This window comes from Pan paniscus, chromosome 19 (assembly GCF_029289425.2).
Source record: "Pan paniscus chromosome 19, NHGRI_mPanPan1-v2.0_pri, whole genome shotgun sequence".
NCBI lineage: Eukaryota > Metazoa > Chordata > Mammalia > Primates > Hominidae > Pan > Pan paniscus.
In genome coordinates, this window is record NC_073268.2 from 95,736,957 (window position 1) to 95,763,934 (window position 26,978).

General features: G+C 57.2%; 1 long non-coding RNA gene across 2 annotated transcripts in view; it reads right to left on the minus strand.

Annotated features, from left to right (window-relative positions):
• The window catches only part of LOC117976638 (uncharacterized), a 43,770-nt gene extending 17,481 nt beyond the window's left edge, over nt 1-26,289 (minus strand). For both annotated transcript variants that reach the window (XR_008621652.2, XR_004667404.3), the window contains exon 1: nt 25,280-26,289. This is a non-coding gene — a long non-coding RNA (uncharacterized LOC117976638). The remainder of the gene's footprint in view (nt 1-25,279) is intronic.
• Between the last annotated feature and the right edge of the window lie 689 nt (nt 26,290-26,978).

Consider the following 26,978-nt stretch of genomic DNA (forward strand, 5'->3'; position numbering starts at 1 on the left):
ACATCTGCACATTTGCCCATCTCAGAAACGACACAGAGTCAAAAAAAAAAAAAAAAAAAAGCAAGAAGAATTACACACTGGAATTCCATCCAAATAAAGCTCAGAAATATACAACTGAACCACATGTGATTTAGAGTCAGAAACAGCAGATAAAACTATAAAAGCAAAGAATAGAAAACACCACACTCAGGATGCTGTTCCCATTTGGAGGAAGGGGGAGATGGCAGGGAATGAAACTGGGAGGCGGGCAGGACCCGGAAGGCCATGCCAGCCATCTGTGCCTCCGGCCGGTGGTGGACACAGGACACACTTTGCTTATTCATTATTTATACGTAAATGTCTCTGCATATTTCATCATGCTCCAAAAGAACGCAAATGAAGGCAAGAAGCTAACGCAACAGGACAGGGGGCCGAGGGAGGAGAGGCCAGGCAGGCTCCAGCTAGGGAAGGCTTGTTCTCAACACCCCCCTGGTCAGCTGTTGGGGGCTGTGCCCTCCCCCCCACCACACCCTACCATCTTCTGATGCTCTGTCCTCGTCCCACAGAAGTGACTGGTCTGGGTCTGACACCCAGCACATGAGCATCCCCAGGATGTGAGGGGCAAAGCATACCTGTGGTTCCCGCCTGGGGGCTCATTAAAAACGCGTGTGGACTGCACTGCGCTGTGCTGACCCGGGCTGGTCCGGGATGTGTGGACGCAGCCGCTGGTTGGAAACGTCCATTGTGCCGCTGGCTGGTGGAGGACGCCGCATGGCTGAGCCACCCCGAGGGGACCTGGCTTCCTTCCCCCTTCCTTGTCCAGTCGCCTCTTCCTTCCCTCTGGTCCTCACTCCGACTTAACCCACAGCTTTGGGTGGGCTCCCTGCTGCCCCACTGGGCCCAGTGGGCAAGGAGGGGCGACCCCCAGGATCCTCAGAAAAGCAAACCCTCTCTCCACAGTGCCCCTCGCTGCCCCACATTTCCCCAGGTGTGTGGGGGCCACACAGTGGCAGCCAGGTCTCTTTCAGTGCCTCCCTCCGCCTGCCCCAGGAGGGACACCCTAGAACCCCACTCAGCACCCACCAATGCACAAGCCAGGGCAGCTAACCTCTGCCCAGAGGGAGGAGGATGCCCTTGGGCCAATTCTTCCCCCACTTGCCTCTCTGGGCAGACTGTCCTGATGACCTTTCCAGGGTCTGGGGTTGGGGGGGAACCTGAGAGCCTGGCCGTCAGTCCCGCCTGGAGGAATCACTCAGCCTGGAGTGGGCTCCACCTCCTTCCCTGCCCCTCCCCAAGGTGTGGGACTCTGTGCCTCAAGCTCTACCTTCCAGCCGTCTAGGCTGAGCCCCCAGATGACACCCCAGAGCCTCCACAGAGCCCCGAGGCTGCCCCGAGCTATCTGCCAAGGTCCAGCCAGGGGAGGGATCCCAGCTCTCCCACTGGTTCCAGCCCAGGCCCACGTGGCCTCCTGATGTGGCTCCCAAACCAGCCTTCAAAGCCACTCACTGTGACAGACACAGGAGGAATGCCACCTCCTCATCCAAGATGAGGACAAAGGATGGAGCCAGGCCGTCAGCAGTGTGAGTGTGTGAAACTGCTCGGCCCAGAGGGTTCAGCTTCTGCTTCTCAGGGGACAGAGGCACCAACTTTTACCAAACACTGGAATAGAAGGAAGCTCTGTCTGTCTGTCCCTGGGTTAACAGCTATTGAATGATGGACAGAGGGTACATGTCTGCAGAGGGTACAGAGGGATTTATCAATGTCTCTGTTGACTATTGATGACAATTGGATTTTTAAAAGCCTAGGGCACAGTGGGTTTCACTCTATAGAAATCGCACCTTAATAAATCTGAGCGAAAAATCTTAAGGAAGGACAAAGGGATGGGGACAATCTGTCCATTCCCCTGTCTCCAGATGGCCCAGCCCGTGAATGATCTGGTCATCCATTCTACCGGCCATCCCTCCTGTCCCCTCAGGACAGACCCAGCTTTTGGCTCTGTTTCTACAGAGATCAACGGCACCTCCCCGCTGTCCATGGCTCCTCACAGACAGGCCCAGGAGACCGTGTGCGCCAGGCCCCAACACAGGCAGACCCAGCGTGCAGATCCCACCTCACCGAGGCAGGAGAAGGCGGGGAAGACTTCCTGGAGGAGGTGCATTTTGGAGGCTACATAGGCGTCCACTAAGTAGAAAGGGATGGAGAGGCTGGTGCAAGCTGAGGAGCCTGGGTAAGGCTGTGGCATGAGGCACAGGGAGCTGGAGGATGTGGCCTAGACGGGGCCAAAGGGGACCCTGGGGAAGAGTCAGGGAGAGCCTGTCCACCTTGCTGAGGAATCTGGATTCTATCCACTGGGACCACAGGGGAGCTTTGAGCAGGAAGCACCAGGACTGACTCCGTGGGTGGGAAACGGCAGAGACAGAGGGGGGCACACAGCCAGGGGCAGGGGCCCAACGGGGACTGGGACCATAGCCCTGTGAGAGACCACAGTGGTCAGGGCCAAGGATGGGAAGATGAGAACTGGGGGGGCCCCTGAAAGTGGAGGTGAGGGGTCGGGATGGTACCCAGGTGTGGGCACAGGAGGGCAGGGACACTCCAGAGGCAGGAACGGAAGAGCCACGGAGGGACTGAGTTCTGTGCGTGTCGATTCCCGGCACTGGCAGGGCTGCCGGGGGACTTGTCCAGAGAGTACGGGGACATGGACACAGGCACCATCATCACTCCGTGGTGGACAAAGCGACAGGCTGGCTAAGCAGAGGGACAGGCAGAGGACAGGGTCCTGGGAAGCACCCTCGGACATGGGCAAGCAGAGATCCTAAGCCAAGGGTCCTGGCCAGGGAGGACAGGGAGGTCAGGAAGCCGCAGGGGGGTATCCGAGGACGCCGAGGGCTGTGAAGACACCGAACAAAGCGAGACCAAAGGTGGCAGACAGTGGCCAGACCACGATGACCAGGCACAAAGGCTTCAGAGCACGGCAAGGCTGAGAGCCGGAGTACAGGATGTGCCTAAAACCCCTCACCCTAAATGCCCCTGAAGACAAAGCACAGGTCATCCACACTGTAGGGCCCCCCAAGGAAGGCGGCTCCCAGGCCTCAGGCTCAGCTACCCAGCCTGGAGCAGGAAGCCCCTTAGCAGGGGAGTGGGCTGTCAAGCCCATTGCCTCAAGCCAGAGGGCTCCAAAGTGTGCCTGGGGACCCCCGGGGGTCCCTGAGAGCCCTCCAGGGGTTCTCAAGGTCAAAGTTACATGCATTTTTAACACTGAGCCAATTTGCCGCTTTCACCGAGCGGACTCTCGCTGTTGGCCCAAACGCAATGGCGGAAGGACTGTGGGCTGACAGGGTCAGGGCCTCAGCCACCACACTCCTTGCCGCACACATTTGCAGAGGGAAAAGGGAGTTGAACAAAGTGAGCCTGTCACTCCAGGGAAAAGAAATGATGGTCTTTGTTATCGATGATAAAATCTATTCTTTTTTTTTTTTTTTTTTTTTTGAGACAGAGTCTCCATCTGTCACCCAGGCTGGAGTGCAGTGGCATGATCTCAACTCACTGCAACCTCCGCTCCCCAGATTCAAGCAATTCTCCCACTTCAGCCTCCCAAGTAGCTGGGATTACAGGCGCCCACCACCACACCCAGCTAATTTTTGTATTGTTAGTAGAGACGGGGTTTCACCATGTTGGCCAGGCTGGTCTCGAACCCCTGACCTCAAGTGATCCGCCCACCTTGGCCGCCCAAAGTGCTGGGATTACAAGCATGAGCCACCACGCCTTGCCAAAATCTACTCTTTCAAAGAGAAATTAGAATTTGGGGAAATGTTATCCACCACAGAGAGCTAGAGCTTGACAGCCTCCCAATAGTTCCAGACTTTGCTGATGAGAACAGAGATGGTTTTAACAAGTATGATTTTTGATAATGCAGAGCAAAAATTGTTTTGATATGGTAGTACATTTTTTTCCAGACCACTGAGGCACAATGATACAAGATGATATGTGGCTAAAAGATCCATTCAAAGTGCAAGACAGACCGGGGATTTTAGGATAACAGAGCAAAAACATTCATTAATACGCTTTCCGTTCCCACATTGCAACTAACCCTTGAGAAACCGGTACTTGTGAAGTGTCAATGCAGTATCAAAGAGGAAGAGCCGCCTCCCCAGGCAGGGCGCAGGAGCAGCTACGAGATTCCAGCTGTCTTCTATCAAGCCAGAAGTTAAGGAAATTTGCAGAAATATAAAACTATGCCACTTTTTTTTTTGCTTTGGAAAAAATACATTTCATCATAAATATTTATGCCAACATGTAATGACTATGATCTTTACTGAATTAATAAATATTTTTCTTTTTTTTTTTAGATGGAGTCTCGTTCTATCGCCCAGGCTGGAGTATAGTGACACAATCTTGGTTTACTGCAACTTCTGCCTCCCGGATTCAAGTGATACTCCTGCCTCAGCCTCCTGAGCAGCTGGGATTACAGGCACACACCACCATGATGGGCTAATTTTTGTATTTTTAGTAGAGACAGGGTTTCACCATGTCGCCCAGGCTGGTCTCGAACTCCTCACCCCAAGCAATTCACCCTCCTCGGCCTCCCAAAATGCTGGGATTATAGATGTGAGCCACCACACCTGGCCCGTTCTTTTGCATCCTTTATAATAAGCTGAGAAAGCACCTTTCTGAGTTCTGTGAGCTGTTCTAGGAAATTCTCAAACCCAGGAAGGAGGCTGTGGGAAACCCTGTGTAAAGCCAGTCAGAAGTGTACGTGGCCAAGGCCAGGCACAGTGGCTCACGCCTGTAATCCCAGCACTTTGGGAGGCCAAGGCAGGCGGATCATGAGGTCAGGAGATCAAGACCATCCTGGCTAACACAGTGAAACCCCATCTCTACTAAAAAAAAAAAAAAAAAAAAAAAAAATACAAAAAATTAGCCGGGCGTGGTGGCGGGCACCTGTAGTCCCAGCTACTCGGGAGGCTGAGGCAGGAGAATGGTGTGAACCCGGGAGGCGGAGCTGGCAGTGAGCTGAGATCGCGCCACTGCACTCTAGCCTGGGTGACAGAATGAGACTCCATCTCAAAAAAAAAAAAAAAAAGAAGTGTAGGTGGCCAAAACTCACAACTGGTGTCTAGAGAAGGGGCAGTCTTGGAGCAAAGGCTTCAGCCTGTGCAGTGTGACACTATCTCCAGGTAGTGGCGAAGTTGAATTGAACCAGAGAACACCCAGCTGTGTTGAGAGCAGGGAGGAAGCTCGCTCTCCTATTAAAAGAGACACAGCTGGCCAGGTGCGGTGGCTCATGCCTGCAATCCCAGCACTTTGGGAGGCTTAGGCAGGCAGATCACGAGGTCAAGAGATCGAGACCATCCTGGCCAACATGGTGAAACCCCATCTCTACTAGAAGTACAAAAATTAGCCAGGCGTGGTGGCGCGTGCCTGTAGACCCAGCTACTGAGGAGGTTGAGGCAAGAGAATCACTTGAACCTGGGAGGTGGAGGTTGCAGTGAGCTGAGATCGCACATGGAACTCCAGCCTGGGGATAGAGCAAGCCTCCGTCTAAAAAAAAAAAAAAAAAAAAAAAAAGACACTGCGCATTTGGTATCAGGAGGAGAAAAACAGCCTCTCCCCAGCTCCCAGGTGAAATCACGCTGATGGGGTTATGTCAAGGTCATACTTCGCTTCTTAGGTTCATTCTCCAAAGCCGGCATCTGCCGACCATGTGGAGCTCACACTTCCCTTCTTGGGTTCATTCTCCAAAGCCGGCATCTGCCAGATTTCTGCTAGTGTTTCCCACCTCAGTCTGTGTCCGGTCAAGTCCTGTGCCCCTGAATCTGGTGACCCTCAGCCCTCCTCCCCAAGGAATAAACCCCCCAAAGCAGACCCAGACGGTCCCGCCTTGCGCTGTCCTTGCAAGGAAGAGAGAAATGGCAGCAAAACTAGCCCAGATCCTGTTTTCTTCCTTGCTATGTGATGCTGTGCTGAGTATAAATAAATACATAAATAAATCAATAATTTAGGTTTTTCTAAATAAGTAATGAAAAATGGATGTGTGCGTCAGTCATAACTATGTTTATGGACTAGAGCTGCAGTTAATAGTTGGTTAAGAATAAAATGTGACAAGAATTAATGGAAATTTTACATTCACAATTAAATTTGAGATCTAATTAAAAAAAAAAAAAGCCACCGCTGGATCTGACATACTCAGGTCATACCTGCTGGGTCTCCCCGAGACGCCTTCCTCCCTCCCACGACCCCGACAAAGGGGCTCCTTGTCCTCCTGTTCAAAGACATTCATGTGGCCTCTCATATCAATATCACTACAGAGGAACAGTCCCCTCTCTCAGCGAGAGACCCCCACAACCCTCCAAAACAATGGGGGAGACTGGGGGTCTGAACCCCAGCACCACCTCCACCACCAGAATCTGTGCATGGCCTCTGACCTTTGAATCTTAGCCCCCACGACCTCCTACTCCCACTGCTCTGCATAAGCCAGCATCTCAGATACCCCCAAATCTCACAGGAAACCTCACAGAGCACAGAGCCCCGGACAACACTCACTCCTCCCTCAGCCACTGTCCTGGACCCCACCAAGCCGCACTGGCAGCCCAGTCCATCATCCCTCCCCGGTGCCCTGTGTCCTATAGTGTTTGGTGTCCTGTTTTCAGGCTGGATCTAGGAGCCAGGCTGCCTCACACACATCATGGGGTGGATTTGGACTGAGGTGGGGCCGCTGGGCTGCATGGAGCCTGCAAAGTTGGACTCTGGTGCCGAAGTTTGCCGGCACCTACTCTGCTGTCCAGCCTGGAGGCCGAAAGAAGAGGAGCTGGCCTGGGGCCCAGGAGCTGGAGTTTCCAGTCCAGTGGGATGACGAGGAGGATGGGGTTGAGGGGGAGAGCCCGGGCCCACCTGGAGAGCCCTGCTGTGCTCTGCTGTAGGGCGTGTGAGAGGGGCCACAGACTCACACGGACTCACAGGGCTTTGGACTTCTTAGCAACCTGGAGAGGAGGGAGAGAAGGAGCAGAAGGAGGGGATGGGAGGCCTCATGGAGTTCCTCAGGCCCTAGGGCCACCCTCAGACCAAGGCCACACCGTCCCGCAATCCAGCTGGCTGCTCTAAAGGGGCTTGGTGTTCCCAACACCTAACCAGGTTCCTCTTCCTCCAGCTTTGCTTCTGAGGTCTCCAGGCCGTGAGACCCTCAAATTTGAATCCTCCCTGATCACCCGCAGCCCCACACATGCACATAAACACACACATGTGCCCACAAACATGAACACACACAATGCAAATGCACACACACGTGCACATGCACACACACTCACATGCACACACGCCATGCACACACATGCACACATGCATTCACACTCACATGCACACATGCACACACGCATACACATGCACACATGCACACACATGTACACATGCACACGTGCACACACACGTACACATGCACACAATGCACACACGGTACACATGCACACACATGCGCACACACATGCACATTCGCACTCACACATGCACACTCACACGCACACACTCGCATGCACACACACGCACACACTCTCATGCACACATGCACATGTGCCTCCAAGGCTGCCCCTTTCACACAGCTTTGCTTGCCCAGCTTCCTTCAGGTCCAGGTTCCCAAAGCCCTCCCCTGACCACAAAGTTTCCAGGCCAGCCTTGGGTTTGGCCCCACAATGGAGGCAGAGCCAGACACCACCTCAGAGATGGCTCAGTCTACCTGCTGCTGTACGAGCAGGTCAGAAAGGCCCAAAGAGGCCACATGATGCCGAGGTCACCTGGCCTGCCTGAGGGAGCTGGGTCCAGGCTCAGCCCTCCAATTCCTGGGGTCTCTTCCCAGACCCCAGGAGGCCTGATGGGCGGGGGTTCTAGGGGCCTGAACTGTGAATGTGGGATGCAGAGCTGGGCCAGGGTTCCAGAGCACAGGCTGCAGAAAGGGATCAGGCAATCCTGGAAGGAGGAAGAGCCCATAGCTGTCCATCCTGCTTGTCGTCGTGCCCGAAGCAGGTGTCAGTCAGCTGGGACAGGCCATCTCGAATTGGCAACCACCCCACTCAAATACATGATTTTAAGTGAGCCCCACTCTGCAACTCTGGCCAACACAGCTATCCGCATTTGTTTGCCTAGCTCGGAAGGGGAAAAAAAATATCAAGAGGCAGGCGCTTCAAGTGCAAATGTATCCAACTCCCAGCAAAAGGTTGTGCTGCGGGCCCACGGCCAGGCAGTATTCTGGGATTGGACCTCTTCCCTTGCCCTAAATTTAACCAGCTGGAAATCTTTTTTTAAGCTGCATCCTATTCAACCTTTTGAAATAAAGATTTGCCTTTTAATGGGAAATCTGCATTCCATTGTGGAGAAGGAACCAGCACCCTTGGCTCAGCCCGGCTCCTCCTGGCACGCGGCTTCCTGGTTTTGGCTGCAAACCCAGGAAAGCTCACATGTGCAGGGGTGGAGGCCCCTGACCGTCCAGGCCGCTGTCCCTGGGCTGAGGGGACATTCTGAGATGGGCACAGAGGCTTTCTTAGGGAAAGCAGGAAATTAAAAGCAACAGCAATGAAAAGACACCGTGCCAAGAAAATAAATAAGACATTCTTCAATTTTTGCTCACGAACGTGCCCCACGCATGGGAGCTGCGTGCGGCCCATGGTCAGGCAGAAACACCCACACACACTGGCTGGGTTCAAATCTCGCCCTACCCCTCCTAGCTCATGAAACATCTCTGTGTCTCAGTTTCCCCATCTGTAAATCAGGGGTGAGGACAGCACCTACCTCCCAGGAGCTGCTACACAGATTGAGTTAATAGCGGTATAGCACATTGGTAAGAGCACAGGTGGGGCCAAAAAATAAATGATAGATGAGACGTGTTCTCTCCTGGAAATGGCTCACTACCGAGTCATGCAGGAGGGAGATTCAGGAGTAGGGAGAAACCTTTAGTCCAGGTTCGATTCTGCGGCCTCGGGTGTGAGGCCGGTGCTATGCAGGGGCTGCGGGAACAAGGACATGGCCTTCACCAGCGTGGAGAGATGAGGCAGACGTGGAGGTGGCCCCAAAGTGGGAGATGTCAGGGCAGACCTGGCAGTCGAGGATGTCTTTAGGGACAAAAGGGGACATGAGCCAACCCCAAGGGAACTAGGCAGGCAGAAAGGGCAGGGACCCATCCTCCTGCAGACACACTAGGATATCAGACGATGACGGAGCCTGTGTTCTGGGCACCTGGTCCAGATGGAGGCGATGCAGGTTGGTAGAGGCCAGGAGAGGAGGTGGGCACTGTTTCAGGACCCCATGTGTGTAGACAATTTGATTTTCAAATGTATCACAGGAGTGGTGGCTGGGCCTGTGCGAGGTATGAGGACCCGATGGAGACTCTGAATGATGGTGGAGAGGACCAGAGAAGACCGCCCATCGGCTGAGTCCCAGAGCGACTGGGGCATCTGATCCCTTGTCCCTTGTACAGGAGAGACAGTTGGGCAGCACGTAAAGGAAGGCACCCTATGGGGACAGCCCTGAGGGTCCCAGCCAGCCCCAGACACTGGAGGGGGACATAGGAAACTGGGAGGCAGTCTAGGCACAGGGCCCTGTAAGCTGTGAGTTCCAAAGACAGGACTGCCCAGGGTAGAATCAGAGCATGGCCACCTCTGCACAGCAGATGCTGTCTGGGAGGGCATGGGGGAGCCTGGGCAGGGTGGGGGGTGCACATGTGGAAAATGCGCCCAGCTGTACCTCTGTGGCACAGCTATCTGAGCACGTGTGCATGTGTGTGTGTGCACATGTGTGCATATGTGTGCATGTGTACATGTGTGCATGTGTGTGTGTGCGTGTGTACATGTGTCTGAGTGCACATACATGTGTGCATCTGAGTGCACGTGCATGTGTGCCTGTGTCTGAATGCACATGTATGCACATGTGCCCAAGACCAGGGAGAGCAGATCCTGCAGGCCAGCTGTAAAGAAGGAAGGGGGAGCCCTGGACTAGAGCAGATCTCAGGAACCCCAAATCAGGGACTCATTCTCTTCATTATAACCTCGGGAGAAGAATTACAGAAAGTTATGAGAATTGCAATCACTTCCTATGTGTGCCCAAGGTGTATGCACCTGACCGTACATATGTTACACCCTGAGGAAAATGTTCATTAGGATAGAATATTTGCATAATTATATGTCAAGCTGTACAGTATTTTGGTAGGAAGATAGGTGGCTTCATGAGATGACCTTTCAGAGTTCTCGGGTTTCTTAGGGGCTATGAGGGGGTGGAATAATGGCCCCACAGATGGCCACATCCTCATCTCCAGAACTCAACCCCTGCTTCTGTGAACCCTACTCTCTGTAAACTCATTGCCTTGCATGGCAGCAGTCACAGGAGTCAGTTAAAGATCTGGAGATGGGAGATCATCCGGGTGGGCGGGTGCGATCCCAACGTCCTTAGAAGTGGAAGACGGAGGCGGGAGGGGTCAGGATGATGTGATGGATGGAGCTCACAGAGGGCACAAGCCAAGGAGTGCCGCAGCCTCGAGAAGCTGGGAAAGCCAAGGAAGCAGATTTTCTGCCCTTTGAGCCTCCACAGAGGAACACAGCCCTGCTGACACCTTCATTTTAGCCAAGTCTAACCTCCAGACTGTACGATGACAAATTTGTAGCTGGGCACGGTGGCTCATGCCTGTAATCTCAGCATTTTGGGAGACTGAGGCAGGAGGATCACTTGAGCCCAGGAATTCAAGACCAGCCTGGGCAATGAAGTGAGAACCTGTCTCTACAAAACATTTTTTTAAATAAAGATAATAAATCTGTGTTATTTTAAGCCACTTAATGTGTAGTAATTTGTTAGGGCAGTAACAAGTAACTAACACAGACTGTGACTCTCCGAGCACTGGGAGTCTCTCTCCACCCTGCCACCATCCTTCCCAGGAGCTTCCTTTCTTCTGTCCAACCTCAGGACCTGCTCCCTCAACAGACAGGAACTAAGGTGCACCATCGGGAGGCTGCACGCCATGAGTGTCTTAAGGGACAACACACCAGCAGAGACGCATGCGTGCCGTGGAGGTGGCAGAGGTACTCTGCGGATGGAAAGATGCATAGCTACTCAGGGCGTGCGTGGCCACACACTGTGGCAATTCCTACACCCACAATGCAGGCGGCTGGCCTGTGGGCTCTCACAAATACACACACACACGCACAGGTGTGCACGTGTACAGGTGCCAGCTCCTTCCACCCAGCCCATCCCTGCTGGGAGCCAGAACATACACCTGGACACCCAAGGAAGGGGGCGCTGCACGTGTCCTTTCCACCCTGGAGTCAGGTGCCAGCACCTCCCCAGATTCCCTCAGCCCCTCCCCAGTCACAGCTTGGAGTGTGCAGGTCCTGCTTGGAGGGCCATTCATCCGCCTGGTTTCTGAGAAGAGCTTTCGTGCCGTGGGCCTGTGTGGGCACCTGCACCCATGTGGACCTTCTGAAACCGGGAGGCTGTGCCACGTCTGTGGGTAGTTCGGTGTGCACATGCTGGATGGGCACACGTGTGTGGGCGTGTGCATGTGGGCATACAGTGGCACGTGTGCACGTGTGACAGGGGCTAACAGGTCCTAGGCCTGAAGCCGCGTGGAATCTCGGAATCCTGAGGCCTCCTTTCAAGCACTTGTGTCATCCCCTACTGAGGTCCCTGAGTCACCATGATAGTTGGTGCCTGGCCTCCGAGTTGCCAGCCCAGCCCAGCCCTGCTCCCCTGGGGGGTGGGAAGTTCCCTCTGGAAGCTGCTGTCACAGCTGCACCTGAAAGGCCCAGCTCCCAGCACAGGCCCTGAGGGACAGCAGTGAGGGCCAAGGCCAAGGAAGCTGCCATTTCCATGACAACAGCAGGCAGGGGTCATAGGAGCTGCCAGAATCCGGGAGAGGCACGGAAAGACCCCCCAGAGATCCTCAGAGAGAACGCGGCCCCACTGGCACCTTGACCTCAGGCTTCTGCCCTCCACAACCCTGAGTGACCACATTCCCGTTGCTTCCAGCCACCCGTGTGGGGTCTTTTGTTACAGCAGTCGCAGGAAATTCACATGTGGTTTGGGCCCATCAGCCAAGCTCCCGTACAAACTGGCCCCCCAGAAACCACATGGATGGGGAGGGCCCCAGATCATAGCCAGGATGCAACCCACTCACAGGGGCCACACGCCCAGCCCCGCTGTTGTCCTTGGCAGGATGCCCTGTCATTCTGGTTCAAAAATGTGTCTGCTCCCTGCTGGAGCTGTACAAACACTTCCTCTCCGAGTTCGGAAGATCTTTCTGCATATCCGATTCTCAAGTTCAAAGAATGATAGAAACAAGAAACAGCCCCAAGCCTGAGATGGCAGAGCTGGAGCCAGCCCTCTTCCCTGGAGAGCAGGTGGAGGCTGGGCTGCAGGAGCCTGGGCAGAGGCTTGGGCCAGCACGGCGGCCCCACCCGAGGGTGAAGAGCAAGGCGGGAGGAAGAGGGCAGGAGCTGGGCTCTGCATGGTCACTGCAGGCTGACTCTCACCTGCTTTAGCAGGGTCAAAAATATGACCAGGTCTTTGGGAATGAGAGCTGGCCAGGAATGGGAAAGCTCCTCCAAGAGGGACCAGAGGTGCCTGGGAGCAGGTTTCTAGAGTGTGTGTGCTCGCTCTTGCTCTCGCTCTCCTCTCTCCTATCTCTCTCTCGCTCTTGCTCTCCTCTCTCTCTCCTCTCTCTCTCTCTCTCTCTCGCTCTTGCTGTCTCTAGCTGTCTTGCTACCTATCTCCCTTTGATACAGAAGGGAAGTGCTGGGAAGGGAAGGCATGGTCCCTTTAATGATACAGAAGGGGGTTAGGGAAACGCTGGGTAGAGGGGGGCATGATCCCTTGCTAGGGCCCCACCCCCACAGGCCTAGGGCAAGGAGTCTAAATGTTGCATTTTCCAAAACCACCCTGGCCCGCCACGCCCCCATCCCGGGCCTATAAAAACCCGAGACCCCAGCGGGCAGACACACAGAAGCTGCTGGAGAGTGGGAGGAACACATGGGAAGAAGAAGACAAGCGGCCAAGCGGCCGGGACGTGGACAGGACGTGGAGGGGAGCATGTCGGCAGCCCGACTCCACGGGAAAACCATCTCTCTTCTGGCTCCGCCATCTGCTGAGAGCTACTTCTCTACTCAATAAAACTTTGCACTCATTCTCCAAGCCCATGTGAGATCCGATTCTTCTGGTCCACCAAGGCAAGAAACCCTGGGATAAGGAAATCCCTCTGTCCTTCTGATAAGGAAGGGGGTCTAATTGAGCTGGTTAACACGAGCCGCCTACAGATGGCTAAACTAAAAGAGCACCCATCATACACACCCACCGGGGCCTCCGGAGCTGTAACACTCACCCCTAGACATGGCCTTGGGGTCAGAGCCCCACAGCCTGCCTGTCTTATGCTCCCCCAGAGGTTTGAGCAGCGGGGCACTGAAGAAGCAAGCCACACTCCCTGTCGCACGCCCTGCGAGGGGGACAAGGGAACTTTTCCCGTTTCACCTCTCCCACCCTTTCCTTCTCCCTGCACCCCTTCCCTCTGCCTCCTTATGTCCCCACAATCCTCCCTGCCATCATCAGGGTTTCAAATGGACAGTCCCCTTGGCATGGAAGGAACCAGCAATGACAGTCATGTGACTCTAGGCAGCACCTTCAGCTCTAGAGACCCAGGTGCTTCCCCCTGGCCACGGTGAAGAGGGTGGAGATAAGGAAGGTCCCTTCTGAAGTCAGAACAGAAAAGTCCCCGAAGTTCCTGGTAAAACCCCCATCGAGGCGGTGGCTCAAGCCTGTAATCCCAGCACTTTGTGAGGCCGAGCCGGGTGGATCATGAGGTCAGGAGTTCGAGATAAGCCTGACCAACATGGTGAAACCCCCTCTCTACTAAAAATACAAAACTTAGCTGGGCATGGTGGCGGGCACCTGTAATCCCAGCTACCCGGGAGGCTGAAGCAGGAGAATCACTTGAACCCGGGAGGTGGAGGTTGCAGTGAGCCGAGATCACGCCACTGCACTCCAGCCTGGGTGACAGAGCGAGACTGCGTCTCAAACAAAAACAAAAACCCACCACCCAAGTCGTTTTCCTCAAAAGTGTCAGTTTGGGGTTTGTCTATTTACAGATCCTCAGCATCACGGAAAGGATGGGGGCAGCCATTCATTAATAACTCATAGAAGCCAGGGGACCAATTAGAACGGGTTTTCCATTTCAGAGCATGCCGGAAAAGCCACTGGGACCTGGAGCAGCCACTGCAGGAGCAGGTGGGGGTGGGTGAAATGGTGGTCAGAAAAAAATCCCATAAAGGAGGAAACATTTCAAGAAAAGATATTAAAATAGAAAGCAATGATCCATTGTTAAACACTTCACATTTTTCCCAAAGGTCTCTGCAACTTGCTTCTGGAAGAGTAAATGGAAAACTTTGGGAACGTAATTTTAATTGTCTATTTCACACCCATGTGTCCTGCTCCCTCCCCGCCCCCACGCAGAAGCTGGGCCGTCTGCATCAAGACCCTCTTCCTCCAGCTCCAGCGGTGGCAGTTGTGGTGGAGTGACCGGGGACACAGCAAGCAGGCGGCAGCCCCATGCACGCGGGGAGCTGTCTGGCCTTCGCAGGGTTTTTATTGTATTATTTAACACCCAAGCCTTTCAGCGTGTGCCTGCCGCACAGTTTATGCTCCCAGCAGAGGGACAATAACTGAAAGAATATTTGCAAAAAGCTGAGTTAAGTAAATATTTTATGCCCGTTAATGTAATGGCTCAGGAATGATGTGTTGGGGCAGGCGGGCAGGGGAGCCAGTGCTGCAAATGTGCAGAGGGTGACGGGGGTTCCTGTGGGCCTCAGCCAAGCTCTGCTGACTCTCAGCCCACCTTTGAGGCCACCTAGTCAGAGAGGGTGGAGGGGGTGTGTGGCAGGCCTCCTCCAGGAGAGAGCCACACAACCCCTCCACCCTGACTTGGCTTGGTTCCAGCAGAGTTGATATAAGCACACCTGAAGCCCTGATGTCTCTACTTAAAAAGAGAAAACTTCCCATGAGCACGCGCCCTTGGCTCAGTTAATGTGCTTCTCAAAGTAGGGTGCCCGGGGCATCAGCTGGTTAGAACCTCGAATTCTCAAGCCATGCCCAGACCCACGGGATGAGACACTGTGGAGGTGAGACTCACGAGCTGTGTTACATGAGCGTTCAGGGGATTCCGTATGGTCGAGCGCAGACTCACTGTCCTGGGCCACCAGCTGTCCAGCTCCCATGTCCCTGTCCAGGAAGGCCCTTCTACCTTTCCTGGTGAAGCCACCCTGCTGACCACACCCACGGGCTGCGTCCATCTCTTAGGTTCTAAGTATTTGACAAATTACATGATGACCCAGCTAGGGGGGTCAACTGTTCCCCACGCAGCGTCTACAACCAGAGGATGGAGGCTGGGATTTATGTTCCAGCCCTGGACCCACCCCACTGGCACCCCAAACCTGCCCACTCTCACCTCAGACCCGCCCAATGTCACCCTGGACCTGCCCACTCTTAGACCCACCCACTCTCACCCTGGACCTGCCCACTCTCACCTCAGACCTGCCCTCTCTCACCTCAGACCCACCCACTCTCATCTCAGACCCGCCCACTCTCACCTCAGACCTGCCTGCTCTCAATCTGGACCCGCCCACTCTCAACCTGCACCCACCCACTGTCACCCTGGACCCGCCCACTCTTACCTCAGACCCACCCACCTCACCCTGGACCCGCCCACTCTCACCTCAGACCCACACCCTCATCCCATCCCTTGGTTCAGTTAACGTGCAAGGTGAGAGTGTGACTGTCATGGTCACCACGGACCTGCCCACATTCATGCTGGATCCACCCATTCCAACCCTGAACATGTGCGTTCTCACCCCAGACCTGTCCACTGTCACCATCACCCTGGACCCACCCACATTCATGCTGGACCTGCCCACTCTCACCCCAACTGGCCCACTGTCATGGTCACCCTGGACCTGCCCACTTTCATGCTGGACCCACCTACTCCCACCCTGGACACGCCCACTCTCACCCTGGACCCGTCCACATTCACATGGGGCGTCCTGCCTGCCTGGAGGGGACTGAGTCACTTAGGATGCACAGAAGCTGGGGTGCTGGTAGCTGTCTTGGTCTATTTCACAGGCTTGGGGGACCCAACTGCACCCCAGCAGAGGGCCTGGAACAGGTTCCCTCAGCCTCACAGGCAGGCGGCATCCAGTCCAGGGACTCTACGTAGCCCTGACAAGGAGCCCCACCTGCCCAGGGCCCCCCAGCAGGCAGCGTCTCCCGGACTTCCTCCCCCACCGCAGGCCCTGGGATGGGGCGTCTGAGGGAGGGATCTTTCTCTAAAGTCAGGCAGTTCCTGAAAACGATAAGGCAGCGTCTCCCCTCCCACTGTCAGGCTCAGAGTGGAAGGTCTGCATTCGGGGTCTGCCGCCCGGGGACAAGAGGGAGCCCTGGAAATGACACGCCCCGCCCCCACCCTTCCCTGATGCCTTGCTCTGGAAGGTTCTTCCTCCCAGCCAGTCTCCTCTCCTCCTGAAAAAGGAGTGCGGGCACTCTGCCTTGCTTCAGGAGGCCTAGAAAGAGGGGACAGGGCCTGGGGAGGGGGGGACAGGATGAGGGGGAGGGCAGGGTGGGGGAGCTGGAGGGGGTGTTGGGAAGGGCTCAGGGAGGGACAGGAGGTGGAGGCAGGAGTGGAGGACTGGGTGCTCCGGTCTGAATGTGTGTGTCCCCTCCAAAGTTCACCTGCAAACAGTCTCCAGCAGGATTGTGTTAAGAGCTGGGGCGTTTAGGAGGTGATGAGGGCCTGAGGGCTCCTCCCTCCTGCCTGTGCCAGGATTAAGGCCACACAAAAGAGGCTTCACACAGCACTGGACACCTTGTGTCCTTCACTTCCCGCCAGGGGAGCACAGAGCAAGAGGCACCATCCGGGAGCAGAGAGCAGCCCTCACCAGACACCCAGCCTGCCGGCACCTTGATCTTGGACTTCCAACCTCCAGAACTACAAGAAAATAAATGCCTTTTCTCATAAATTATCCAGTCTCAGGTATCTTGTTCTATAGCCCAAAAGGTCTCAGACATGAAGGAGGGGAGGGGCACAGGTAGGAGGGTGGGGGAGAGGAGGGAAGCAGGTGGGAGGATGGCAGAGGGGAGGGGTGCAAGTGGGAGGGTTGGGGAGGGGTGCAGGTGAGAGGGTGGGGAAGGGGAGGGGCACAGGTAGGAGGGTGGGGGAGGAGAGGAGCACAGGTGGGAGGGTGGAGGAGGGGAAGGGCACAGGTGGGAGGGTGGAGGAGGGGAGGGTCACAGGTGGGAGGGTGGGGGAGGAGAGGAGCACAGGTGGGAGGGTGGAGGAGGGGAAGGGCACAGGTGGGAGGGTGGAGGAAGGGAGGGTCACAGGTGGGAGGGTGGGGGAGGAGAGGAGCACAGGTGGGAGGGTGGAGGGGGGCATATGTGGGAGGGTGAGGGAGGAGAGGAGCACAGGTGGGAGGGTGGAGGAGGGGGAGGGCACAGGTGGGAGGGTGGGGGGGCATAGGTGGGAGGGTGGAGGAGGGGAAGGGCACAGGTGGGAAGGTGGAGGAAGGGAGGGTGACAGGTGGGAGGGTGGAGGAGGAGAGGAGCACAGGTGGGAGGGTAGAGGAGGGGAAGGGCACAGGTGGGAGGGTGGAGGAGGGGAGGGTCACAGGTGGGAGGGTGGGGGAGGAGAGGAGCACAGGTGGGAGGGTGGAGGAGGGGAAGGGCACAGGTGGGAGGGTGGAGGAAGGGAGGGTCACAGGTGGGAGGGTGGGGGAGGAGAGGAGCACAGGTGGGAGGATGGAGGGGGGGCATATGTGGGAGGGTGAGGGAGGAGAGGAGCACAGGTGGGAGGGTGGAGGAGGGGGAGGGCACAGGTGGGAGGGTGGGGGGGCATAGGTGGGAGGGTGGAGGAGGGGAAGGGCACAGGTGGGAAGGTGGAGGAAGGGAGGTTGACAGATGGGAGGGTGGAGGAGGAGAGGAGCACAGGTGGGAGGGTAGAGGAGGGGAAGGGCACAGGTGGGAGGGTGGAGGAGGGGAGGGGCACAGGTGGGAGGGTGGGGGAGGAGAGGAGCACAGGTGGGAGGGTGGAGGAGGGGAAGGGCACAGGTGGGAGGGTCGAGGAGGGGAGGGGCACAGGTGGGAGGGTGGGGGAGGAGAGGAGCACAGGTGGGAGGGTGGAGGAGGGGAAGGGCACAGGTGGGAGGGTGGAGGAGGGGAGGGTCACAGGTGGGAGGGTGGGGGAGGAGAGGAGCACAGGTGGGAGGGTGGAGGAGGGGAAGGGCACAGGTGGGAGGGTGGAGGAGGGGAGGGGCACAGGTGGGAGGGTGGGGGAGGAGAGGAGCACAGGTGGGAGGGTAGAGGAGGGGAGGGCACAGGTGGGAGGGTGGGGGGGCATAGGTGGGAGGGTGGAGGAGGGGAAGGGCACAGGTGAGAGGGAGGGTGAGGGGCACAGGTAGGAGGGGCATCTGTAGGATGCAGGAGCAGGGGCATCTGTAACCCCAGGCCTGGTGCCGTGAAACACTGGAGGCCACCAGGTGCAGGGAGATGGTGCTGGGTCAAATGAGCCTCTGTGGAGGATCAATGGCGGCCAGAGCCATTAGCCAGGAAAATGAGACAGAAGCGAAGGCCTGACAGGTGATCGATACCGGGTCACCCAGGGCAGACAGGAAAGGGTCCAGCGGAGGACACCAGGGGCCAGCGATTGATATCTCAGCCTGAGGAGGCGGCCGAGCTGTCTGTCACACACACCCCCGGCCACAAGCCTCCCACCTCAGGGACCTGCCGTCACTGACAGCATGGACTCAGTGGCCCGAGAGGACTGCAGGGACCACCAAATACCCGAGTCTCCTGGACACTGGGTCCCCGTGGGGACGGGTTTCCAGAACAGCTGGCAAGCAGGGCACCCCAAACAAAGGAGGGCCTGGTGCACGCACAGGGTGCATGGGGAGCCTGCAGGCCCGAGGCAGGGGCAGGTCTAGGAAGGAAGCGGTGCACACAGGCAGAGGAATCCAGGGCACTCCACAGCCAGGCGCAGGCTGGCCACCACTAGGACAAGCCACCCCGGCCCTACCTCCCACCCAGCTTCTCTCCACCTAAAGGTCAGGGGCCTGGGAGAGGCACGCGGGGCCTCCAGTCCAATCCCACCCTTGCTGAGTGATAGGTGTGGCTCTCTGACAGTGGGAGAAGCATCCCTCTCCACCCACCCCAGCACTGGGGTCAGGAGGGAGGAGAGAGGGTGCTCCCACCCCTCCATTCCTGCAGGTTCTTGGCCACATGTGCCGATTTCATTTTGCTCGCTGGATTGCAAAGGCCCTCACGAGGGAGCGAGAGCTGCCACTTCGATTTGCGAATCTCGCTGAGAAAAACGTGACGTGCACGTTTCCACTGGGCACTGGAGAAAGAGCCAGGGGACTTGGGCAAGACAAAAATAAAACCAGTCAGAGTGGTGAACACGGGCAGGACGTCCACATTGCTCCTCTCTCCTCTGCAGACCCTAGTGGGCCAGTGGGGCCCTGGCCTCCTCCTCCTTCCCTCCCCTTCCCCCCTCCTCCTCCCCTCCTCCTCCTCCTCTTCCTCCTCTGTCTCTTCCTCCTCCCTCTCTTCCTCCTCCTCCCCTCCTCTTCCTCCTCTGTCTCTTCCTCCTCCCTCTGCTCCTCCTCTCCCCCTCTTCCTCCACCTCTCCTTCCTCCCGCTCCTCCTCCACCCCTCCCCCTCTTCTTCCTCCACCTCCTCCTCCTCTACCTCTTCCTCTTCCCCCCTCCTCCTCCCTCTCCTCCTCCTTCCTCCCCTTCCTCACCCTCCCCCTTCTCCTCCCTCTACCTCTTCCTCCTCCCCCCCACCTCCTCCTCCTCATCTCCTCCTCGTACCCCAGGCAGCCCCTTCAGGTCTCAGTCCCATCAAGCTCAGACCTGGGACCCACACAGACCCGGGTCAGGTGCCAGCCCCTCTGCAAGACCCTTGTTGGGCCCCTGGGCCTCTCGGGTCCTTGCTGTCAAATGGGAGCACTAGTTGTCATGGTGACAACTCCAGCAGTGCCCTGGGGACTGGAGCGCATACCAGGTGGCCCAGCCTAAATGGATGGCTCTGAAAAGTTCTCTGGGCACAAGGGGTCCCGGACTCCTCCTGGGAGAACACGAGGCCCTCCCTCCTGGCCTTCCAGACTCAACGGAGCTTCTCCAGGCTGCAGGGACAACAGGCAGAAACTGCTCCGAAGCCAAGAGCCTGGGGCAGAAGTGAGCAGCAGCCAGTGGCACCTGCAGAGCCGGGGCACCCGCAGGGTTCCCAAGAGAGCCTGGAAGATCTCAGCAAAGGCAGGAGCAGGAGAGACGTCCAGGGCGGATGAGGAGTGGACACGGTGGTGGTGAGAGGGGTCAGGAGGAGGAAGGCCAAGGCTGTCCACAGGGATGGGGCCAGCATCTTTCCATGCCCACAGCAGCCATGCCAGATGGGACCCCAGCCACAAGCCTGGGAAGGCCAGACGGGAAGCCCTACAACGGGAGGGCCAGGATGTGCCCGAGGGAGGGGCTCAGAGGCACCCCAGGGAGAAAGCAGAGTGGCTGGGCTCTCTGTGCCTGTTTCTCCACACACAAAAGGGGTGCAGGTTTGCAGCGCTACAGGAGTGGGGGGTAGGAGGTGGCGTGGAGTCAGCCCAAGAGGCGTGAGCCTCGTAACAAGCAAGCAGTGCAGCTGTGGTGGTTGTTTCTGAGAATGCGTGGATCACGAAAAGGAGGCAGATGGTAAAAGTTAAAATGTAAAACAGGTGTGCAAAGCCAGGCAGGGGGGGCACAGCTACTTGGGAGGACCACTTGAGCCCAGGAATTTAAGGCCAGCCTTGGCAACGTAGTGAGACCCTGTCTCCAGTAATTAAAATAAAATAAACCGGTGTTCAAATACAAACTTGTGCTCGCACGTTCACAGCGGCGCAATTCGCGGTGGCCAAAGGGTGGAAACAACTCAAATGTCCATCAAGGAAGAAAGGATCAATAAAATGTGGTCAGCGCGGACAGTGGAATATCACGCAGCTAGACAGAGGAGTGAAGGCTGACTCATGTCACCACACGGAAGATGCCAGAAAACATTTGCCTAATGAAAGAATCCAGATGCAAAAGGTACATATTGTATGATTCCACTGATACACAATGTTCAGGATAGGCAGACCCACAGAGACAGAGAGCAAATGGGTGGGTGCCAGGGATGCAGACTGACCACTAATGGGTATGGGGTTTCCTTTGGGGTGATGGGAATGTTCTGGAACTACATAAAGGTGGTCGTATGAGACCGTTCTTGCATTGCTATAAACAACCACCTGAGACTGGGTGATTTATAAAGAAAAGAGGTTTCATTGGCTCACAGTTCTGTGGGCTATGCAGGAAGCATGGCTGGGGAGGCCTCAGGAAACTTACGGTCATGGCAGCAGGTGAAGAGGAACCAGGCACATCCCACATAGCCGGAGCAGGAGGGAGAGAGGGAGGAGGAGCTATAGGAGCGGCACACTTTTAAACAACCAGGTCTCGTGAGAACTCACTCACTATCGCGAGAACAGCAAGGAGGAAATCGGCCTCCATGATCCAATCACCTCCTCCAGGCCCCTCCTCCAACCCTAGGGGTTACAGTTCAACGTGAGATTTGAGTGGGGACACAAATCCAAACCGTACCAGTGGTGGCTGCACGATACTGCATACGTGCTAAAAGCCACTGAATTGTTCACTGTAAAATGGTTAATTTTATATTATAAGAATTTCACCTGGATAAAATAAAATTTTAAAAATAAAGTTAAAACAACAGCAATGGCTGGGCACGGTGGCTCACACCTGTAATACCAGCACTTTGGGAGGCTGAGGCAGATGTGACACTTGAGCTCAGGAGCTTGAGACCAGCCTGGGCAACATGGCAAAATCCTGTCTCTACAAAAAAATACAAAAATTAGGCGGGTGTGGTGGCGCACCTGTGGTCCCAGCTACTGGGGAGGCTGAGGTGGGAGGAACACTGAGGCTGGAAGGTTGAGGCTGTGGTGAGCTGGGATCGTGCCGCCACACTCCAGCCTGGGTGATGAAGCAAGACCCTGTCTCAAAAATAGCAATAATAATAACAATAATAATAATAATAATAATAATAATGGCAGCGAGCACTCCAGAGGCACTCCCTCTGAGCTGAAGAGGGTTCTGAGGGCTTTGACCCAGTGAATTGCTGCAGGACCCTATGAGGTGGGAACTTCTCTGTTGCCTTTTCCCAGCTGAAGGAACCGAAGCTCAGACACGGTGAGTGACTTACCCAAGGTCACCCAGCCACTAAGAGGCCAAGGGGACAAGAGAACTGAGTGTAAGGAGGAAATCAGGAAGAGACTGACAGGAAGTGAGCAGGGGACAGTGCGCAGCTGTCCTCTTGATGGGCCCAGCCTTGAAGGCAGCGTTCCGGCTCCCGGAGCTGGCAGCAGGAAGACATTGCTGGAGGGAGCAAGAGGTGGGGCGGGCAGGAGGGCCACCTGAGCCCTGAGCCCTGAGCCCTCAGCGGGCTCCTTGGAGAGTGACCTGGACCTTAACATTGACCCTGGCACCCCGCCTGCAGTTCCCCATGACGCCCCACGCCCCCACCCTGCGTCTGCTCCTGTGACTTGAGGAAACGGACCGACCTCCTTTAACGGAGGGGTTCCTGAGGCTGGGGAACGTGACTTCCGAGCCTGTCCGAAAACACCAAACGCCAAAGACACCGAAGCTGTTCCACAGAAGCCGCAGCCGATCGAAAGCCATTGCTGCACGGGATTTTCTTTGGAATTGGTTTTTTGGTTCAGGTATTTTTTGGATTAGCATCATCAACACTAGAACTCAACAGGAGAAATCCTCCTGGCACCCTCAGACCCCCAGGATCCACCCGCAGCGCCCCACCCCTCGGGGGTCTAAGGACGGGGCCACCGGAGGTGCTCCCCACGCCTTAGCTAGACGCAGGGCCCTCCCGCAGGCTCCCGCAAGCCCACCGGGGCTGGGCGTTTCCCACCCCTTCCCACCCCACCCATCCACCTTCCGTCCAAGCAGGAGTGCAGCCTGCTTGGGCTCAGCGTCCCCTCTTCTGAGAAGCAGCCCGGCCCCATCCTGAGCGCCCCTGGGCCCGCAATCCCTCCTCACGCGTGTGGGGCTGGCCGTTGATGTCGCCTGGGCTGGGGGTGCACCTGCAGCGCAAACACGTGACTGAGCATCTTCCTGTCCCGGGCCCTATCGGCGTTGGGCCCCAGGCAGCCCCTCCAGGGGCTACAGTCACCCACCCACCTACAAAGCCCCTCATCTGCAGCGGCGGCTTCGTTCCCAGGACGCGCCCCAGGCTCTGCTCAGGCATGGCCCCCAGACCCTCAGGAGGCCCCGAAACATGATGACCTCCAGCCACGTGGCAGCTGCCAGGAGGAGGCTTCAAGACCCCAGATGAGCACCTGGCTGGCCATGCCCCAGGGACAGAGGACCCAGTGTGACAGAATCCGGCCTGGGCCACAGCCACCCACACAGTCCATCCCAGTTCAGCCCAAGGTGGACAAGAAAAGTCCCACCAGGGACTGGAGCAGATGGGGCGGGCTCCGGACCCCTGCCTGGCCCACCATCTGTCTTGCCAGTCGGTCCGTCTACCCAGGCAGCCCCTCCTCCCGGCCCACCATCTGCCCGGCCCTGCTAGGCCCTCCTCCTGCCTCCTCCAGGGCCCTCAGGAAGGGACAGAGCTGGAACCAGGGCCCAGACCTCCGCTGCCTTGGGCCCGCCCCATCTGGCACCTCCAGGAGAAGGGGGCAGCAAGAGCTTGGCCAGGGCAGGGTCACTCCAGGGCAGCCGAAGGCCCTTGCCAGCTGTCTCATGATGAGATGAGCAGAGGGAGGGGGAGGAGAGGAAGGGAGAGGCTCTGGGAAGACAAGGGCCCCTCCCCTCCTCCTCCCTTCTTCCTCCCCTGCCCACGTGGCCTGGGCGGGAGGGACACACCGATGGGAACATCCCAGCTGGTCCAGGCCTCTGCTCCCCCCAGCTCCTCCTCCCTGGCGGGCAGCTCTTCTGGGCTCCTGAGGTGCTGCACAGCCCCTTCCCTGGCCCTGGGACCCCCAGTGCCTGAGATGAAAGAGGAGTTGCTTCCATGGACGGTCCCAGTGCAAGCTGGGGGGCGCTGGCCTCAGGACACCAGGCACCCAAGACATAGGGACACCAGAAGCCCCGGCTCTGCCTCCGAGGTCCAGCAGCCCCAAAGCCCCTGCTCAGAAGCCAGCGATGGGAGGGCAGGGCCTGCCTGTGGGACCCACCATGGACGCAGCAATCGCCAGGCCCTGGGCAGACAGCAGCGCAGCCTGTGAGTCCAGGGCTGGGGTAAGTCGGCAAGTGCACCCCCAGAGGTGGAATGACAGGAGCTCCTGTGGAGGACGCAGGCAGCCCCCGCCCCTCACTCCACTGTGAGGCCTGAGGATGTACAGGGGCAGCTCTCCCTGGCTTATGAAACGCCCCCACCCTGCTGCCCCTCTGGGTCCTCCTCACCCTGTGGCCTGCAGGGTCAGGAGCGTGACTTTGGTGTCAGGAGAGAGGCTGGCTCCTGCCTGTGGCGGGCGTTGGGGGAGGAGTGGGGTTCATTATAAATTACGCTCCCCTCGAACCCGGCTGTTAGGTGAGGGCAGGGCTGGGGTTCACCCTGCTCTCTGCAGGGGAGGGTCAGCCCCCAGGTGCGCCTGGGTGGGTCTCCACGGCAGGCCAAAAGGGCAGGCCCTGGGCATGTCCACCCGGTCTCTGGTCCCACAGCCCCCTACTTGCCACCTGCCCTGAGCAGCCCCCAGGAGAGCACCCGCAGGGAAGATGCTGAGGAGCTGGAGGGCAGGAGTCCCGGCTGAGGCTGTGACCCCAGCTGTGCTCCTCGTTCCCTCTTAGGACCAGCCAAGACCCAAGGACAGGGGGCCAATCAGGGCCCGGTGTTCACCCCTCCTCCCCCACCCCCATCACGGCCCTCCCACGGGACCCCCAGGAAGAGCAGCTTCCATTGACCGAGGTCGGGGGACGCCCTCCCGCTGACACTCACTCTCCACGGATCCTGGAGCCCACAAGTCGCCTCCCCACCTCCACTGCACTGGGCCCCCCGCAGGCCCTGGTGGGGGTGGCCACGGATAACCACACAAACATGCATTTTCCTTGTAGGAGCAGGCAGGTGACAACCAGTGTCCTACTTTCCTGCATTAAAACACCCAAATCAACAGGACGGAGAAGGCCCGGAAGAGGGGACCCGAGGGAGCCAGCCGGGCGCTCAGCCTGCTTCGCTGGGATGCTTGTCGAGGTCGGGACGGCACCACCAAACTCACCTCTGTGCGCCCTGCGGGGCCCAGGAGACTCGGTCCTCCCTGGGCTTCCCCAGGCCTGGGGTGGACGTTGGAATAAAGTGGGGACAACACGATGAGACCCCAGCCCTGGAGGTGCCCTCGGCCGAAGCCCGAGATCAAAGCTGGGAGATTCGTGGCTGGACAGCACCACCTGGTGGACACATTGGAGATTACCAAAGCCGAACAGTCAATTCGTTCTTGGTTCTGGGATTTTCTTAATTGGGTCTTAGCTGGGGCTTCCTTTCTCTTTCCCCAGTAGCAGGGGCTTTGTGACTATCAGAAACACCTGCCAGGCCTGGGCAATATGGCGAGACCTCATCTCTACAAAAAAAAAAAAAAAAAAACACACACACACACAAAAATTAGTGAGGCGTGGTGGTCCCAGATACTCAGGACGCTGAGATGGGAGGATCGCTTGAACCCGGGAGGTCGAAGCTGCAGTGAGTCGTGATCATGCCACTGCACTCCAGTCAGGGTGACAGAGAGAGACCCTGTCTCTAAAGAAAGAAAAGATAAGAAAAGGCCGGGAGCAGTAGCTCACGCCTGTAATCCTAACACTTTGGGAGGCCAAGGCGGGAGGATTACCTGAGGTCAGGAGTTCGAGACCAGCCTGACCGACATGGAGAAACCCCATCTCTACTAAAAAATACAAAAATTAGCCAGGTGTGGTGGCGCATGCCTGGAATCCCAGGTACTCGGGAGGCTGAGGCAGGAGAACCACTTGAACCCGGGAGGCAGAAGTTGCAGTGAGCCGAGATCACGCCATTGCACTCCAGCCTGGGCAACAAGAGTGAAACTCCGTCTCAAAAAAAAAAAGAAAAAAGAAAGAAAGAAAAAAAGAGAAGAAGCCCTTGTCTTCTAATAAGATGTTGTTGGTTTCAGAGAGCCCAATCCAGGCACTTCAAACAAGGCAGGGAAATCAATGGCCCTGAAGAAAGTTTCTCTTCAACAAGCCCCTCCCTCCCTGACACTGGCATTCTGGCATTCACCCACCAGCCCCTCCATCCCTGACACTGGCACCCTGGCATTCACCCACCAGCCCCTCCATCCCTGACGCTGGCACCCTGGCATTCACCCACCAGCCCCTCCCTCCCTGACACTGACATTCTGGCATTCACCCACCAGCCCCTCCGTCCCTGACACTGGCACCCTGGCATTCACCCACCAGCCCCTCCGTCCCTGACACTGGCACCCTGGCATTCACGCACCAGCCCCTCCGTCCCTGACACTGGTACCCTGGCATTCATGCACCAGCCCCTCCATCCCTGATGCTGGCACCCTGGCATTCACCCACCAGCCCCTCCGTCCCTGACACTGGCACCCTGGCATTCACGCACCAGCCCCTCCGTCCCTGACACTGGTACCCTGGCATTCACGCACCAGCCCCTCCGTCCCTGACACTGGTACCCTGGCATTCACCCACCAGCTCCTCCGTCCCTGACACTGGCACCCTGGCATTCACGCACCAGCCCCTCCGTCCCTGACACTGGTACCCTGGCATTCACCCACCAGCCCCTCCATCCCTGGTGCTGGCACCCTGGCATTCACCCACCAGCCCCTCCCCTCCCTGATGCTGGCACCCTGGCATTCACCCACCAGCCCCTCCCCTCCCTGACACTGGCACCCTGGCATTCACCCACTGTCCGTGGCAACTAACCTTTCCTCCCACCACTGATGGGAC